Source organism: Stenella coeruleoalba, assembly GCF_951394435.1.
Source record: "Stenella coeruleoalba genome assembly, chromosome: 4".
In the NCBI taxonomy this organism is placed as follows: domain Eukaryota; kingdom Metazoa; phylum Chordata; class Mammalia; order Artiodactyla; family Delphinidae; genus Stenella; species Stenella coeruleoalba.
Genome location: NC_137149.1, coordinates 129,337,416 through 129,353,688, shown reverse-complemented (window position 1 = coordinate 129,353,688; position 16,273 = coordinate 129,337,416). Strand labels below are relative to the sequence as shown.

The 16,273-nt window shown below is 42.3% G+C and overlaps 1 protein-coding gene across 2 annotated transcripts in view; it reads right to left on the bottom strand.

Moving 5' to 3' along the window:
• Positions 1–16,273, bottom strand: part of MAML3 (mastermind like transcriptional coactivator 3) — a 429,374-nt gene that overhangs the window by 342,798 nt on the left and 70,303 nt on the right. The window lies entirely within an intron of this gene.

Here is a 16,273-nt window from a genome sequence, read left to right as displayed (position 1 = left end):
AGTGAACACCCTGGGAACAGCCGTCACTTTTTCCCAGAACTGGACTCAAAAGAAAACACCATCCCTAAGTAAGTTAAACAGTTCAATGCACCGAGGAGATTTATCATAGAGAGAGATCTGCCTAATGAAAGTAATCCCCTAACCATGACATGGAAGACTGCTTTCTCTCTCTAGTTAAAAAACACACTGCCTCTGACAGAGAAGGAAGACAGCACTCAGGCACCTCTAATATTAGCAAGAAACAAAATGCTGCTCTTAGAAGGTCTGGTATTAGAAAATTCCGAACGATATCTGTAATCGGAAGAAAGATCAACGTACACGACGATGCAAGCGTTCCAATATATCAATTCAAGGAAAGTAACAAGACTAAGTTTATACCCAGTTACTGAAATGCAACCATGGCCAATAATAATTTTTGCTCATATAGATCTCTGTTCCTCCTACTTAATGAAAAATTTTAAAAATCCGAGGTTCAGAATGGAAACGGGCCTCAGGAGCAAAGTGGTTGCCTCTTTCACAAATGGTCACCTTAGTCCAAGACTTCTTACTTAGACTTTATTTGGTGTTGGCAGAAATTGCCACTAACTGGCAAAAGGAACTAAGAAGAGAATGACAATATGGTGCCTGTATATTGCAACTGCCACAGAGCCCAGTGTTTTGACATTGTTACTGAAACACACTCAACTATTTATGAGAGCTAAGTTGAATCAAACAGTTGGTGTGGCAGAAAAAACATCTGTGAAGTCTTTTTGTCTAGAAAGTCACTAAGAAAAGGATGAGGAAACACAGCTATCACACAAACACAAATACCTCTAAAAATATCATAAATAGCACTGTAAAGCGGGAACAGATACCTCCTACCCCCAACATTGTAACAATCCCCTGCAGGCGTGGCCACCCAGGATTCTCAGGCAGTGCATCACTGTGGATGGCCAGCTCTTCTGGAGAGATGAAAGTTCCCTCTTTATCCACAAAAAGTACTTTTTAAAATTAATTATTTTGAATATAATATCTTTCTGACTTAGACCGTCTTGGGGCCAAGCGATCTGTGTTTTTAACAAGGTGAGTTTGACATAGGCTAGGGTTTAAGGACCAGTGTCATCCACTAAATGGCTCTGAATTTCTGTGCTCTTAAGAGTTTTCTGTCTGCTTTCATTGGGTTTTCCTTTTATTTGTTATCGAGTTATTTCTGCCCACCATGCATCTGCCTCTATATTGGTCCTTCTCCCTTCCAATTTGCTCCTTTCCAATTTGCATCTAATCTTTTACAGACTTAGAAATCAGTTTTCGCGGTAGTTAAAAATCATGTGTAAAATACAAATACATAGGATCAAATGAGTCAAGAATTGCATTCAAAACTGGGAAAGCACCCTTATGAGGGGAATGCGTGGTACTTGGACATAGATTTTTGAGGTCTATTTTGGTTATTTAGAGGCTCTTCTGCTTACTTCCTTAATTGTACAATATTTACTTGCTTTTATTCTGAGCAGTAGAGGAGGTTGCTGAATAACTGAGTTCCAGAAAATGAAATGTTTCTATGGTTTACAAGTGAGTCTCTGCAACGTTCATCTTAATATTTTTAACAGGTCTGTAGTGACTACCATTCATTAAATATTTGCTATGTGCCAGACACTGTGCTATATGCATTTTATATACATTATTTAATCGGATTCTCACAACAAGAAGTAGGTATTATTATCATTCTAGATGAGGAAACAAGAGGCACAGAGCCATTCAGGAACCTGCCTAAGATCACAGGGCTATTAAGAAAAATAACCCAAATCCAGGTTAGCTGGATTCTAAAGCCACCTATTTTCTTTTTTTTTTTTTCTTCTCCTTCTTCCTTTCTTCTTCTCCTCCTTTTTTAAAAAAAAATATCACTGGGCTATGTAGCAAAGAGGCAGCCAGGTGGGGACTCAAAGCTTAGAAAAGGGGGTGGGAGCAGGGATGAATCTCAAGAGTTGGAAAGGACTGTGGTGAGTGGCCAATATTCAGAAAAGGACACAGAAGATGTGTTCTTCCCAGGGAGAAATCAAGGAAGACAGAAGATTGAAGTCATGCCATCCTACCTAGAAGGTCAAAACCTGCCAGTGTCCACAATAAGAGAGTCTCCTGATCTGTTTTCCACAGGGGTCCATATTCCCTTTTATACTCTACTCCGGGGTCCTTACAGTTATTATTTAAGCTTGTTTGAAGCATACATGATCTTTACATTTGTAAACATCATGAGGTCAGAATCTTCTGCCACATGGCTGAGATACTATAACTGATAATAATTGACCATCCAGACTACTATAAATGGAAACAGCCTCTTTACTTCTTACTTGGTTTGGAAAGGGATTTCCAGTTCTCTTTCTCTTAGCCTACGATTTTGCTAAACACACAGTAGCACTATATGCTGTTCAGTACTCTCTAAAATATTTAATGTACAAACAGATGCTATGCGTGGGTAATGGTAGAATAACACACATTGGGCATGTTGAAAAGAGAGCTCGCTTAAGAATGTGTGTCATGACCAGTCAGAATGACCATTGTTAAAAATCCACAAACAGTAAATGCTGGAGAGGGTGTGGAGAAAGGGGAACCCTGCTACATTGTTGGTGGGAATGTAAATTGGTGCAGCCACTATGGAGAACAGTATGGAGGTTCCTTGAAAAACTAAAACTACAGTTACCATATGATCTAGCAATCCTAGTCTTGGGCATATATCCAGACAAAACTATAATTCAAAAAGATACCTGCACCCCTATGTTCATAGCAGCACTATTCACAATAGCCAAGACATGGAAGCAACCTAAGTGCCCATCGACAGATGAATAAAGAACATGTGGTATATATACAATGCAATACTACTCATCCATAAAAAGAATGAAAAAACACAATTTGCAGCAACATAATGGACCTAGAGATTATGATACTAAGTGAAGTAAGTCAGAAAGAGAAAGACAAATATCATATGATATCCCTTACATGTGGAATCTAGACTATGACACAAATGAACTTATTTACAAAACAAACGCACAGACATAGGAAACAAACTTATGGTTACCAAAGGGGGAAAGGTCAGGGAGAGACAAATTAGGAGTTTGGGATTAGCAGATACAAACTACTACATATAAAACAGATAAACAACAGGGTCCTCCTGTATAGCACAGGGGACTATATTCAATACCTTGTAATAACCTATAAAGAAAAAGAATATATATATATGTATGTATAACTGAATCACTTTGCTGTACACCAGAAACTAATACGACATTGTAAATCAACTATACTTCAATTAAAAAAAATTTTTTTAAGAAAAAAAGAATGTGTGTCACATAGCATCAAGGCAGACCTTGTGCTCCCCTCTCCTCCCTCCTTAGAGCTGCTGGGAAGACTCCATTTCTTATTAAAGAAATCAGAAACAAACTTCTTATTTCACCAACTGTATTATAATCTATATTTAATCACATAAATGGGTCCCTGCTTTCTAAATTACAAACAATCCACTTTGATTTGATTTCTCAAAGGATCTGATCTTTAAGGAGGTATTTCAGGGGAAAAATGCAACCAATAAAGTACCTATGGGGTGAGCAAATTGAGCGGGGAAATATCTGATTGTTTCACTAAGCGAGATATCTTAGCATTCTGATTTAACACTCATGCCAGAGGAAATGGAAGAAACACATTATAAGCCTTTTGTGTTTTGATGAGGAAGACATTACATAAGACAAAAGGGGGAGCACAGTGTTACCCAAAGTTTACCAAATTGGTACCATCTAAGTGCTCTATCATAGGCTTTTACTGAACTGTACGTGTTTCTGTTGTTGACGGTTGGGCTAGAGGTGGCTTTTTGCCATTTCACGCTTCAAGCATTAGTTTGTCCGGCTGACTCCTCAGGCAGAGGTGGAGGGTAGCCATCGAATTTGGGCCCTCTGGTTCCTGGCAGGTCAATAACTGGAGCCCTTCTGACTCTGCTGTCTTTTTTGGAAGCCAATACAGTAAGTCCCCTACATACGAACGAGTTCCGTTCCGAGAGCGTGTTTGTAAGTCCAATTTGTTCGTTAAGTCCAACAAAGTTAGCCTAGGTACCCAACTAACACAATCGGCTATATAGTACTGTACTGTAATAGGTTTATAATACTTTTCACACAAATAATACATTAAAAAATACAAAAAATAAAGAAAACATTTTTAATCTTACAGTACAGTACCTTGAAAAGTACAGTAGTACAGTACAACAGCTGGCATACAGGGGCACGTTCGCATCTCTGAAAGTTCACAACTTGAAGGTTCACATGTAAGGGACTTACTGTATTTCACAGTATCTTGTACTGATCAGCTCAGACTATCCAATGAGACCCACACACCTTCCTTCCGGTCTCCCTATCACAAAAACCATCACTTCCTTTCTCTCATGACCTTCATCCCTCCTCACCTTACCCAAAACCAACAGAACAGCTATGCCCTAATTATTACAGTGGGACTCTTTGATCTTATTCTTTAAAGCTCTCTTCTAATTACCAGAAGGTTTTCTCAAGGCTCTTTTCAAATTGCTGAAAGGTTCCAATCACTCCAAACTTCCCATCTCCTTAAACTGAAATTTTTTTCACCATTCCCTCTGACTTGAGGTTGTCTTTATCTTTTGTTGACATGTAAAGTCACTTACAGGGCAGAACTCCTATCCACGAAGGCATCTCCACCATCAAATGCCAAGACTTCATAAGGAAGTAGAAGGAAAAACGTGTTTTTCTACAGAGGATTTACAGCAAAATCCAAAAGCCACTTTGTGATGGGTACGTATATGGAAGTGAAAGTATGAACTGACATTAAATTCTCAGTTGTGGTTGGAGTTATGGTTTGCTTTGACTTTCCTTTGTAAAATCCCATTAAGGTAGAATCCCATCTCTCTTTTTAAGTTTTTTGTTTTCTGATACACATTGCTAGTATTTATTTTATTGAAGCAGAAGGAAAATAAATATAATAACTGCTCATATCAGTTGGCTCTACTGATGGTGCTATTTCTCATATAAAATGCAGCTGATTCCTTCTGCCTCCGGAAATCAGAAGCAGCCTTTCACCCACAGAGCTGTAACTTTTCAAAATCAATGGTTTTACCATCTTTGAGACCTTCTGGATTAAACTCAGTCCAGACAGTCTCTGCTGACCTTCACAAGTCATAAGCCTTGCAAAGCTAACAGAGTTTGCTGTGAGAGTGTGGGTCTTGACTCATCCATATTAAGATTTTTGAAACCTTTGGCAGAGCCCTGCCTTAATAGTCTCTGGTAGCCCACAGAGGCGTTGTAAGTTTCACTCCCTCTTTAAAAAGTAATCTAACATGTGAAAATCCAAAACTATAGATCAACTGGATCCCTGTGACATTATTCTCATCATAAGACGGGCCCTCCTCTGCCCAGTCCCCTGGCACCATATTCCTGGCACCTCCACCAGACAGACGCTCCATGTGGAAGCGTGCCACAGCTCAGCTCCTGGCAGGGAGAAGCTGCTCGATCAGTGAATGGCATCCTAACTTCACAGAAGGATTTACTCAAGATCTTCCTCGTTGTGAGAGCTTAAAAGTCAGGCCTCTTAGTTAGCACACACTGTTAGCAATGATTGATTTACCAGCAATTTTCCAGGACACACCCATGTGTCTCATGCACCAGGCAGTCCAAAAAAGATGGGTGAAGATCCGTAAATCAGATGTACGAAGCATCCCCGATTAGACCTTTGCTCTTCAAGATGGGTGTGTTAGAATCAGAATCCTGAAAGGGCACAGATTTGAGCAGCAAACAGACCTGAGTCTGAATCACAACTTTGTTATTGGGCAGAACTGTAACTACTCTGAGGCTTGATTTTCTAACAAGGGAAGTGGGCTTGCTACCTTTGAAGCTGCTGTGAGGAGTAAATGAACTATGAAAGTGCTAACACAGAAGACATGCAAGAAAGGCCAGCTCCTGACATGTGCTGGTTCCCTGAATAAAGTCTGCACGTCTCTGCTTCCTATCCAAAACAGAGGTTTTAGGAAGTATCATCCTTACACTTACAGAGTTCTCTCTCAAATATACACCTCTCAGACCACATAGATCGGTGGCTTGCCCAATGTGACATGTAGGTGGATAGATGTGCCCTGGAATTAATCTGAGAGGAAGGAGTTCCACTTGAGTTCAGGATACAAGTATATCCACGAGAACAGGAGCAGGGGGGAAAAATCATATTGCTGGAAATGACCAACATGAAGTTTGGGGATTCAAAGCTGAATAATTCCAAAATAATAAATGGTGTTAAGTGAATCCCAGCTGTATTCCCACTAAGGTCACCAGAGGCAGGGATTATATGTGACACCGGAGGCTTGTATAGGAGCCGCTGTAGAAAGCTACAGCCTGACCCGGTCTGGAATGGCCCAGCATTTGGCCAGCAGGGCCAGAACTGCCTCAGAGTCTCCCATCCTCCTGGCTGCCGCTTCCTTTCCTGGAGATCACATCCAATTTTTGATTAGTATCACTTTGAACCTAATAGCTTTAGATCAGTGTTGAGAGATGAACCACAAATCTTTTTATCAATCAATTATTCAGACACGGAAAGGGGTTTTATCCCACACAGGCTATTTTTAATCTCAAAGACTCCCAGTCTTTTATGTAAATGGGTTATAGGACCAGTATCCCTTCCACGAGCTGCTACAACAACGATGTGCACCAATGAATACCTGAGTGACCCTGAGAGGCATTTGGCATGCTTCTTCTCCAATCTCAAGGCTTTCTGGAATACTTGCACTAGTTTGGAAGCAGGGAGAGGGACTCAGGATAGTAAAGGAGGAAATCATGAAATATTACAACCCCAGTGGATCACAGGAAGTGTGTGTGCATGGGAGAGATTGAGAGAGAGAGAAGAGAATAAGAAAAAGGAGAGGAAAAAAGAAAAGGAACAGAGGAAAGGAGACCCCAGGCTCTCAGAAAGGGTTCAATTCCCTCTACTGCTCAGGTACCTGACTTGAGTCCAGTTATCGAAATGGCCAAGAGTTTGCAAATCTCGTCAGGGGAGGGAGAAACCATAAGTGGCATTTACTACAAAACTTGCTAACCATTTCTCTATGTTATTAAATTATAATGCCCCGGAATATAAAAGTCATTGGAGTGGGGAGGGGTGTGGTTGAAAGTATTAAATTCCTAAAACAGCACAGTTTTCTGTATTGTCTCTACTATTCTACAAAAAACATACTCAGCTACCAAGACCACGCAGCTATTCTATCCGTGATAATAAATGTAATACAACACTGAATTTTCCCTTGTATTTAAAATGTATACTTCGGGTAATACGTAAATGTCAATCTTATCCTGATTTTATCTGCTTTTAGTGAACAGAAAAGGAAGGATAAACTGAGGAATAAAGATCATACAATAACTAGAGTAAATACTGGTAATTTTTAAATGACTACAGAAACCACTACGTTTGGAATTTATGCCCTCTCTAAATTAAGTGACCACTGTTAACACTGCAATATATTCAGATCATAAGCTACGATCCTTTCCAAGAAAATCAGTAAAAAATCATTAAACCACACAATATTGGGTATTAAAACTTGATTCATTTTTAAATTCTGTAGGCGGAGCTGATTCCTGTAGTTATAATAACCATTCCTAAATCTGGCTGGCATTCCTAAATCCTAAATGGTGGCAGTGGCTTAGAAGCACCATTTTGTTTCAGTGAGTCAGGAATTTGGGAAGGGCTCATTGCATCGTCAGATGGCTCCAACAGGCTGGCTACCCAACGTGGTCCATCCACATGGCAGGCAACTGACAGTAGCCGTTAGCTGGGAGTTCCACTGGAGCTGTCAAGCAGAGCATCTACCAGCGGCCTCTCCAGCGTGGCAGTGTCAGGGTAGTCGGACTTATGTTGCGCTGGCATCTAGAGCAGAGGTCTTGGGAAAACTGGGTGAAAGCTACCATGGCATTTTCTGGCCTAGACTTGGACATCTTGGAAATCACAAAGCATCACTTCCATGTATTGTATTGGTCCAAGAAGTCACCAGCCCACCCAGATGCAGACCTCAGCTCTCAATGGGAAGAGTGTCAGAAAGTTTGGGCGTCAGGTTTTACAATTGTCACAATGGTTCTGTCAGTCTTTGCGTTCTCTGTCATTCTTTGCAGATCGCTGAATGTATGTCCATGAGCCTGAGCACACACAGGCTTTGTACGTAGCATGTGTTCGATAGATGTTTGAAAGGCATATCAAGAGTACTTTTCTTAGAGGGAAAAGTAGGTCATGGCCATGAACTTGAAGTCAACTCACAAAGGACTGTTCAAAAATCTGGGGTGTATCTGCGTGCTTAACCAAGGGTCTCTGCCTAGGCACTTTTCAGACTAATTGGGCCAGTTCTTAAATTTGTAAGAGAATGAAAACAAGCATGGTCAGTAAAGAGAACTCAACCGAGAGCTTACGCTGTCAGCTTTCAAGTGAGAAAAATGTGGCGCTGAATCCTGACCCTATCACTTACACACTGGACGTTAAAACGCACGACTTTACCCTTCTAAAACCTTTATCTCATTTTTAAAACGATAACAAATAATACCACCTATCTCATAGTGCTGTTGTGAGGATTAAATGTGTAAATATCTATAAAAGGCTAAAACTATGGCCAGACACATAGTTGGCACTCAAAAAGTACGTGTGGTTTTTGTATCCTTATTACTATTCAAAAGTTCTTAGGCCACTCCATAGTACATGGTAAGCACTCCTTAAACGTTAACTTTTAATATAATTATAACCTCTAACCCTCATCTTGTTCAGTTTCTACCCCCTCTCTACCTTCCCCCTACACCCAAACATTGAAGGGGTTGCTGACAAAATTCACAATTTGACAGATCAGACTTTCAGAACTTCTTACACTCCTTATTTATGATCTGAAAAATGTGAAAAAGAACAATGGAAATGCCCAAAGATGGGCAACTTTAAGAAAGTTCAGGCTTTGTAGGTTCCTTGAATATTCGGATAATCAATATGTGATTTTATCAGCTTGGACTTGACCTATGGAAAAAAATTTCCCCTTGAATGCTGCAACTTCAGAACGTTATTATCCTGTAGAAGGCGAAGTGTGGAGTCTTCTTCTTTCCACAAGGTTCCACTATAGCGTGGCTGCCTCTTTCTTCAGTAGAGGAGAGAGGACAAAGCAGCAAAATTCAACTGCTAAGTCTAGAGGTATGATGCTAGGAAAAGAGGAGGAGGGATGACTTTTGTAGCAGAGGGCCTACAGATTAGAATATATAGTTAAATCATTCTATAGAGAAAGATCACACTAGGGTTGGGTTTTTTTCTGTTTTGTAAATAAGTTCACTTGTATCATTTTTTTTTTTAGATTCCACATATAAATAATATCGTATGGTATTTGTCTTTCTCTGTCTGACTTAATTAACTTAGTATGATAACCTCTAGGTCCATCCATGTTGCCGCAAGTGGCATTATTTCATTCTTCTTTATGGCTAAGTAGTATTCCATTGTGTATATATACCACATCATCTTTAACCATTTATCTGTCGATGGACATTTAGGTTGCTTCCATGTCTTGGCTATTGCAAATAGAGCTGCTAGTTTTTTGGGGGTTTTTTAATAGTAAACCAAAGACAAGATAGGCTCTTAAGTTCTGTGACGTCTGTCCAGTTCACTGTTGCATTTCTGAGACCCACTTCAGTATCTGGCACTAAGCAAAGGCTTCAGAAGTATTTGCTGAATGAGCTGCATAAATTCATGTTAAAATCAATGCCTGGGAAAGGACCCCTCTAGATGTTTTAACCTAAGTAAGTGCTTTGACTTGGAGGCCCACAGAGCATCTTATTTTAATCTGTTATAATCTTATTTTTCCATGATGAAAACATTTCTCCCTTTTGAAAGGGAGCTTACTTTTTCAGTGCACTGATGAAGATAATCAGAATAAAGTAGGACACACTCTGGAGGGGGGGGAAAGGCAAAAGCAACAAAAGTGAACGCAGCATCCCCCAAACAAGCAAACAAACTGCACAGCGGCTCTCAGTAGACACCCAGGAACCAAAATGAAATTGGCCTTTGCTTAGCAAAGCCTAAATTCTAATCTTGAAAAATAAATCCCTGAAATAAAAATGGCACCTCTGAGATGATGAACAACTTTTAAAGCCTCAACACAGAGGGGGCAAATGCCTGTAAATGAGCCCTTGAGAGAGGAGGGCACCTACCGAAGGCAGTCAGGCTTTGACTCATTGTTATCTGTTTCTGCACTTGACTGAGCCTCGTTGGTACACAAATGAGTTTTCCCCTTGCATCTGGTCAAGGTGGTCATCGTTTCAAATCGCTGGGAAGTAGAAATGCCCCCTTCCCTTTCCATGGGGGAACCTCCTTCATGCCAATAACCTCACAGCAGGGTCTGGCAGCCCAGCCTCCTTGCCAGCCCAGGGTCCTTGTGAGAACCGCCAAACTTCCCACAACAGACAAGAGTGTGCCGCGGAAACATGAGGGCGGCATTGTTCGGCCCCCAACTCCAGCTCCCGGGATCACTTGCCTAAGTCTCATTTTCTGTAGCCTCCTTTGTCTCCGTTCCTGGGGGTTCGTACCATGCATTGTCATTGTTGGGGAGGACAAATACAACCGGCGGTTTCTCAACAGCTGTCTGCAGGAGCTGCCGCAGAGGACACACATGTGCGCGGGCACACACACACACACACATTCCCTCCCTCCCTCAGAAACACCATCCACACAGGCTGCAGGCTGCCCTGAAGTTGCCCCACCCAGTTGGCTCTGCCAGCCAGCCTTTTCCTGGACATACATTCCTGCGCCTCCAGGAAACCAGGTGGGAACCAACACTTGCTGGGCTTTCTCATTTTACAGCTTTTACACAGAGGTGAGACCCCCTCCCACATTCCCACTGCCCCCATGAGCTTTAAATGTTAACAACAGAGGGGTGAGGATGCCCACTTTTTGAACACTGAGAAATCCAAAGTAGCAGGCAATAAAGCTCAACACGTACACACTAGGCCAGGACTTCTTAAAAAAATCACATCATTTCTTAGACTCACAGCCTCACAGTAATCATAATTTAAAAAAAAAACCGCAATGAAAATGGATCAGCAGACATCCTCTTTCAGATTCAATGATAGAAATTGTTACATTTATAATTTTACAAGGACTGGGATAAAAAAAAAAAAAAAGAGCATCTGCCTTATGGTCTCAGTGACCAGCTGGACAGATGGTGAAGAATATCATTAGTTAAGAAAGCTCTCATTCATTATCTGCAAGTCCCTTGGGCAGGCCGGGGTGGGGGGCAAGAATGTCCCAGAATGTAATATTTGAAGAATGTGTGTGTGTCTGAGATATGAGGCCAGGCGGTGGACATGGGGTCGGAACACACCGCCCGTTGTGATCCAAACAGCAACCATGAACACCTCAGCAGCGGTGTGTCGCACAGACACTTCCAGCTTCCGTTCTACCCGCTTCCTCGACAGTATTAACAGTGAAGAAACCATTTAGAGGTCACCACAGCTGCCAACGATCCCTCCTTCTCTAGACGTAAGTACCTCTCCATCGGAAAAACATAAAGGGGCACAGAAGAGGAGATGCTGACTGAAACTGTCACTTCTCTGGCAACTCTTCTGGGTTCACATGGAAAATGACAAAAGAAACAGGGGGTCTGGTGTGTTCCTCTCCACCACAGGGATTCCAGGGGAAAACGCCTCTAAATTTAAGTCACCTCTCCACCTGGGTAACAGAAAGTGTGTGTGTGTGTGTGTGTGTGTTTGCTGGGTTGGGGGTGGGGAGTGGGGGCAGAGGATAACAACAGGCCCCAGTGAAAGTGATGGAAGGACCAGAAATCAACAGATCTGTGACTGTCCGGTTTTCTGTACCAATTTATATCTACCTTTTCAGCTTAATCTCTTATAAACTTCCATCAGAGAGACTCTGGTACTGAAAGGATAGATGAGTTCCTTGGCCCTTTGGGTCTGTCTTTCCACCGGGCACTGAACACCTACTGGGTATGAGGTGCTCTGCTGGGAACCCACAGGAATACAAGAGAAGCAGAGGTATGGGGATCCCCGGCCTGCCATTGTGGGGTAGAGGGTGCGTATGAGTGGCCATCAATCAAAACTCACAGCTTCTGAAGCTGGAAAAACTAGGCTTCAAAGTCACTCGTATACTGCTTTTTGCCAACAACTCACATTGGCACTTTGGAGAAATCTAAGAAATTGGTGAGAAACTTTAAGGGTTAGGTAGGAACCAGGATCACCGAAGCCAAATGGGAGGCCTGGTTCAAAGAAGGGAGCAAAGAAATCAGAAAAAGAAGGATGATTACAATGAAGGACAGGGTCACTATTCATCCCCAGCTGGCCCCAGCTTCTCTCTGTTTTCCTTCTATCTGCCAGCTCTCCCTGGTTCTTGGAAAACACCTCAGGCAGAATCCTCAGCTGCCACCACCCTCTAGGGGGAGAAAACTAATAGCAATGACAATAGCAATAATTTTTTCCCATGTTGAGTGCCGACTATAGGCTCAGCATCTGTTCAGTGCTTGAGATCCAGCACTTCACTTGATGCTCATAACATCTCTCGGAGGTTGGTATTATTGCCACTGTACAGATGAGAAAACTGAGACTTGGAGAGGTTAAGTGATTTGCCCAAGGCCACACGGCTAGCAGGTGACAGTGGCAGGAACCAGACCCAGGTATGTCCCCTTCCAGTATCAAGAATCCTAGCCACTTCACTAGAGGGAGTCTTTCCTATATTCTGGCCAAGACATGGCTGGGATTTTCCAAAACTAACTTTACTGAAGAATTAAGAAAAAACTAAAATATAAATTCTTGGGGGGAAAAAAAAAAACAAGTTAAAACGCAAGTCTCTTGGGCTCTTTTTTTTTTTTTTGGCTGTGCCGTGCAGCATGTGGGATCTCAGTTCCTCAACCAGGGATCGAACCCAGGCCCCCTGCACTGGGAGCACAGAGTCTTAACCACTGGACTAGCAGGGAAGTCCCAGGCTCTTGTGCTCTTAACATCAAAAGCTAAATGTTTGTCAGTGAATAAGTTTACTAGCCAATTTTCCTCCCAGGACGTTAGGAAGAATATATAACACATGTATACTTTAAATAGTTTAAACACAATATAAAAGCTATTTATTATTCATTCTTTCTAGGAATATTCCCAACTCAAGGTCTGTGAGGATTAAATGAGATATTATGACTGAGGATTCTGCTTTAGATCTTTATGCGCAATCGAAAAATAAGGATATTTAACATTTAAACTTTGTATCTTTAAAATGAAAATATAGGCCTATTGCATTTATAAAGCAAACAACAGAAATAATAAAGCAAACTAGACTCCTTGACTGGTGGAGATCTTAGGATGAAGGGTACCCATGAAAATGGGACACATGAGATTTCTGTGCTCAGATTCAGAAAAGTCTCCAGTCACTCTGTCTTGACTTTGCAGTTTTCTTCTCTGCCTCTTCAAGGTCTCAGGCTCCAGGCCCCCGGCAGTCCTGCCTTCACCTCTACCCTACTTCTCTCGTTGCCCTTTGGTTCCTCCGACTTTGTTGAGGCTGTTTCAAAGGCTCTTTTCCTTTGCCCTTTATTCTGAGTTAGCATTTGGCCTCACTCATGGCCTCTGCACGGGGTCATCTTGACCTGAAACCTGCCTGCATCTTTTCTGTCCCTTCCAACCATCCACTGCAGTTTGTTCTTCCTGAAGGTGAGCTGTCACACACAAGTTGCTACTCCCTGACTGGGGCATGGCTCCCGCTCATAGGCAGACACAGAGACCACAACTCATCCTCAGTAACTTCTTCAAGTACTTTCATTTGAAACATCCCAAAGAGCCTTCTGTTCATCTCTCCACGTCTAGAGCAGAAATCTTATCAGTGTAGTTTTATAACACCAATGTTCCTAATTTATAGGAATCTGCCCAGTCGGTACTTCCCCGAAAGGTATTAGAACAGCATCAGAGGCTGTTCCCTCCACACCCAGCAAGATCTGGCGGCCCCATGTCAAAGGCAGCCCTGAAGCGTCTCTCCACTGTGGAGGCCAATGCTTTTAGGCATCGTAACACCCCTTCCCAATACGCTCCTGGGTTTTGGAGTCAAAGGGATTTGAATTCAAATTCCAAATCTCACAAAGCCCTGAGACATTAGGCAGGTCATTAAAACACTCCGAGCCTCGGTTTACTCATCCTCAAAGTGGGGTTGATGGTAAATAGCTATCTTACGGTTGCCATGGTATTTACGAGGGATGATGCATATCAAATCTTTGCACAGAGGACTAGTAGTGTTTATCAAGGGAGGCACTATCTCCTTCTGAGCAAAGCAGAGTTAAAAACAAGTCAGCTCCTTCTGTCCCCAAATACTTCTAGAAATGAATCAGTTGCAATCAACAGTCTTCTTTCCTAGAAGTGAGGGCTGTCCCTCCTTCCCTCTCACTCTTTCCAAGAGGCCTGAAAACAACAGGGATAAAGAATGTAGGCTAAGGACATGAAGGCACCACAGTGTCCACTGCAGCGCCAAGGAACAGAACTAGGATGATGGGTTTCATAAAATATCACCCACTCCCACACCAATCATTTGCAGCTTGATCAAACTGCTACTGCGAGCCTCGGGACCCCTAGTTTAGTTTAGAAATGGCAGAAGGACCCTAGAGAAAATGAGAACTCTTTTAATCATTACCATTTTTATTACATTTCTGTGCCTTGCACACAGTGCTCTGAGAAAACCTACAAGAGCTTGGGGCTGTTAATGGGACACCAGCTCTGCCATGGGGATGGGGGTGGCCACTTAGAACTTTACTTTTAGAAGAATCCCACACTCTGCTCCTGAAGCCTGCCTGGACTTGATGAGCCATTTAGAAGAAAAATTTAAAGATGGAAAGTGAAAGATTCAGGGAAAGAAGGGAGTAGGGCAAGAACAGACTAGAAGGGCATAAAAATGAAAAGGCAGCTATAGAGTCAAATACGTTCAGCCTTGCCTCCAGCACCCACTGCCCAAAGACAGGAGCTGCTTCGTGCTGGGCTCAAGGGTAGGGAAGCTCCCAACTCGGCACAGGTTCACCAGAGCCCATCCTGAAGACTGGAAAGGAAAAGAAACAGAGGGGGGATCCCAGCCCCTAGGTCCTGAAGACCATTGTCACTAGAAGAAAGACAGGCAGGAGAGAGAGAGAAAAGTCTGGGTGGGTGCCGTTACCAAACCATGTCCACGAGGGCACGTGAAAAACCCCAAGGGCTCTGCTCATCCAGACATGGGAGCTCTGTCTTCTAAATCCCCTTCTGGGGTCACTAAGAGAACTGGGCAAAATCGGGACCAGGAGCTCAGGGCCCTCTCTTTTCTAGGGCTCACCACTGGCAAGGAAAGCCCTGCCTCACTTTGCAGAAAGGAGGGCAGCCTCTTCAGCAAAATGGGCTTTTTTTGGCAGTACCACAGGGCTTGTGGGATCTTAGTTCCCCGACCAGGGATTGAACCAGGGCCCTCGGCAATGAGAGGGCGGAGTCCTAACCACTGGACCGCCAGAGAACTCCCAGGACGGGTTTTTAAAATAGAACAAACTGGGGGAATTTGAATTCATGAGTGAATGCAGTTCATGTAAGAAGCAAATGGTAGTTCTACATATCTGTATTTTTACTCCTTTCACTGGGAAACTAAAGAGTAAACAACTCCCATCTCCAAAAGAAAGTTTCCTCTAAATCCTAAAAAATGTTTAGTCAAGGTTAAGCCATATGTAAGAGTAACTGACATTTCCCAGATGTCCCGCAACCAAATACTGACTCTGCATTACTAATCCCAGGACTTTCTTATTTGCCGCCCTGTTTATACGCATTCAAAGCCAAAGACATGAAGTTAGCAGAATATTCATTTTTTAATTGTTATGTAAAAGTCTCAGACTGACCTGTAAAATGTTTGGAATCACAGAAGGTGTAATTCACTCCGAAATACATGTTTACAAGATGCAAGAAGGTTGTTTGGATTTATTTCGAAAGTATTAAAGAAAAAAAAAATACGCTACTCCCTTACACAAAGAATACCAGAGTGTGTCGTAGTTAATTCGGGGAAAAAGAAGTGCATGTAATCATGTAGATTTTTGAAGTAAAAGTTAATCTGCAGGAAGCAGGAAGTTAAGACGTGTAATTAACCCCAAGGTACACAATATAAAGAATGGACAGCGAAGACTAACGAAGGAGCTAGAATGAGCTAACACAGAAGTATGTGTAGAAATGACACACAGCTGAAATATCTCTTCTTTAGCTCTTTTCCTCCTTTAACCATCACAGACAGACGCTCTGGTCGTGGGTCAGAATGTGCCCGA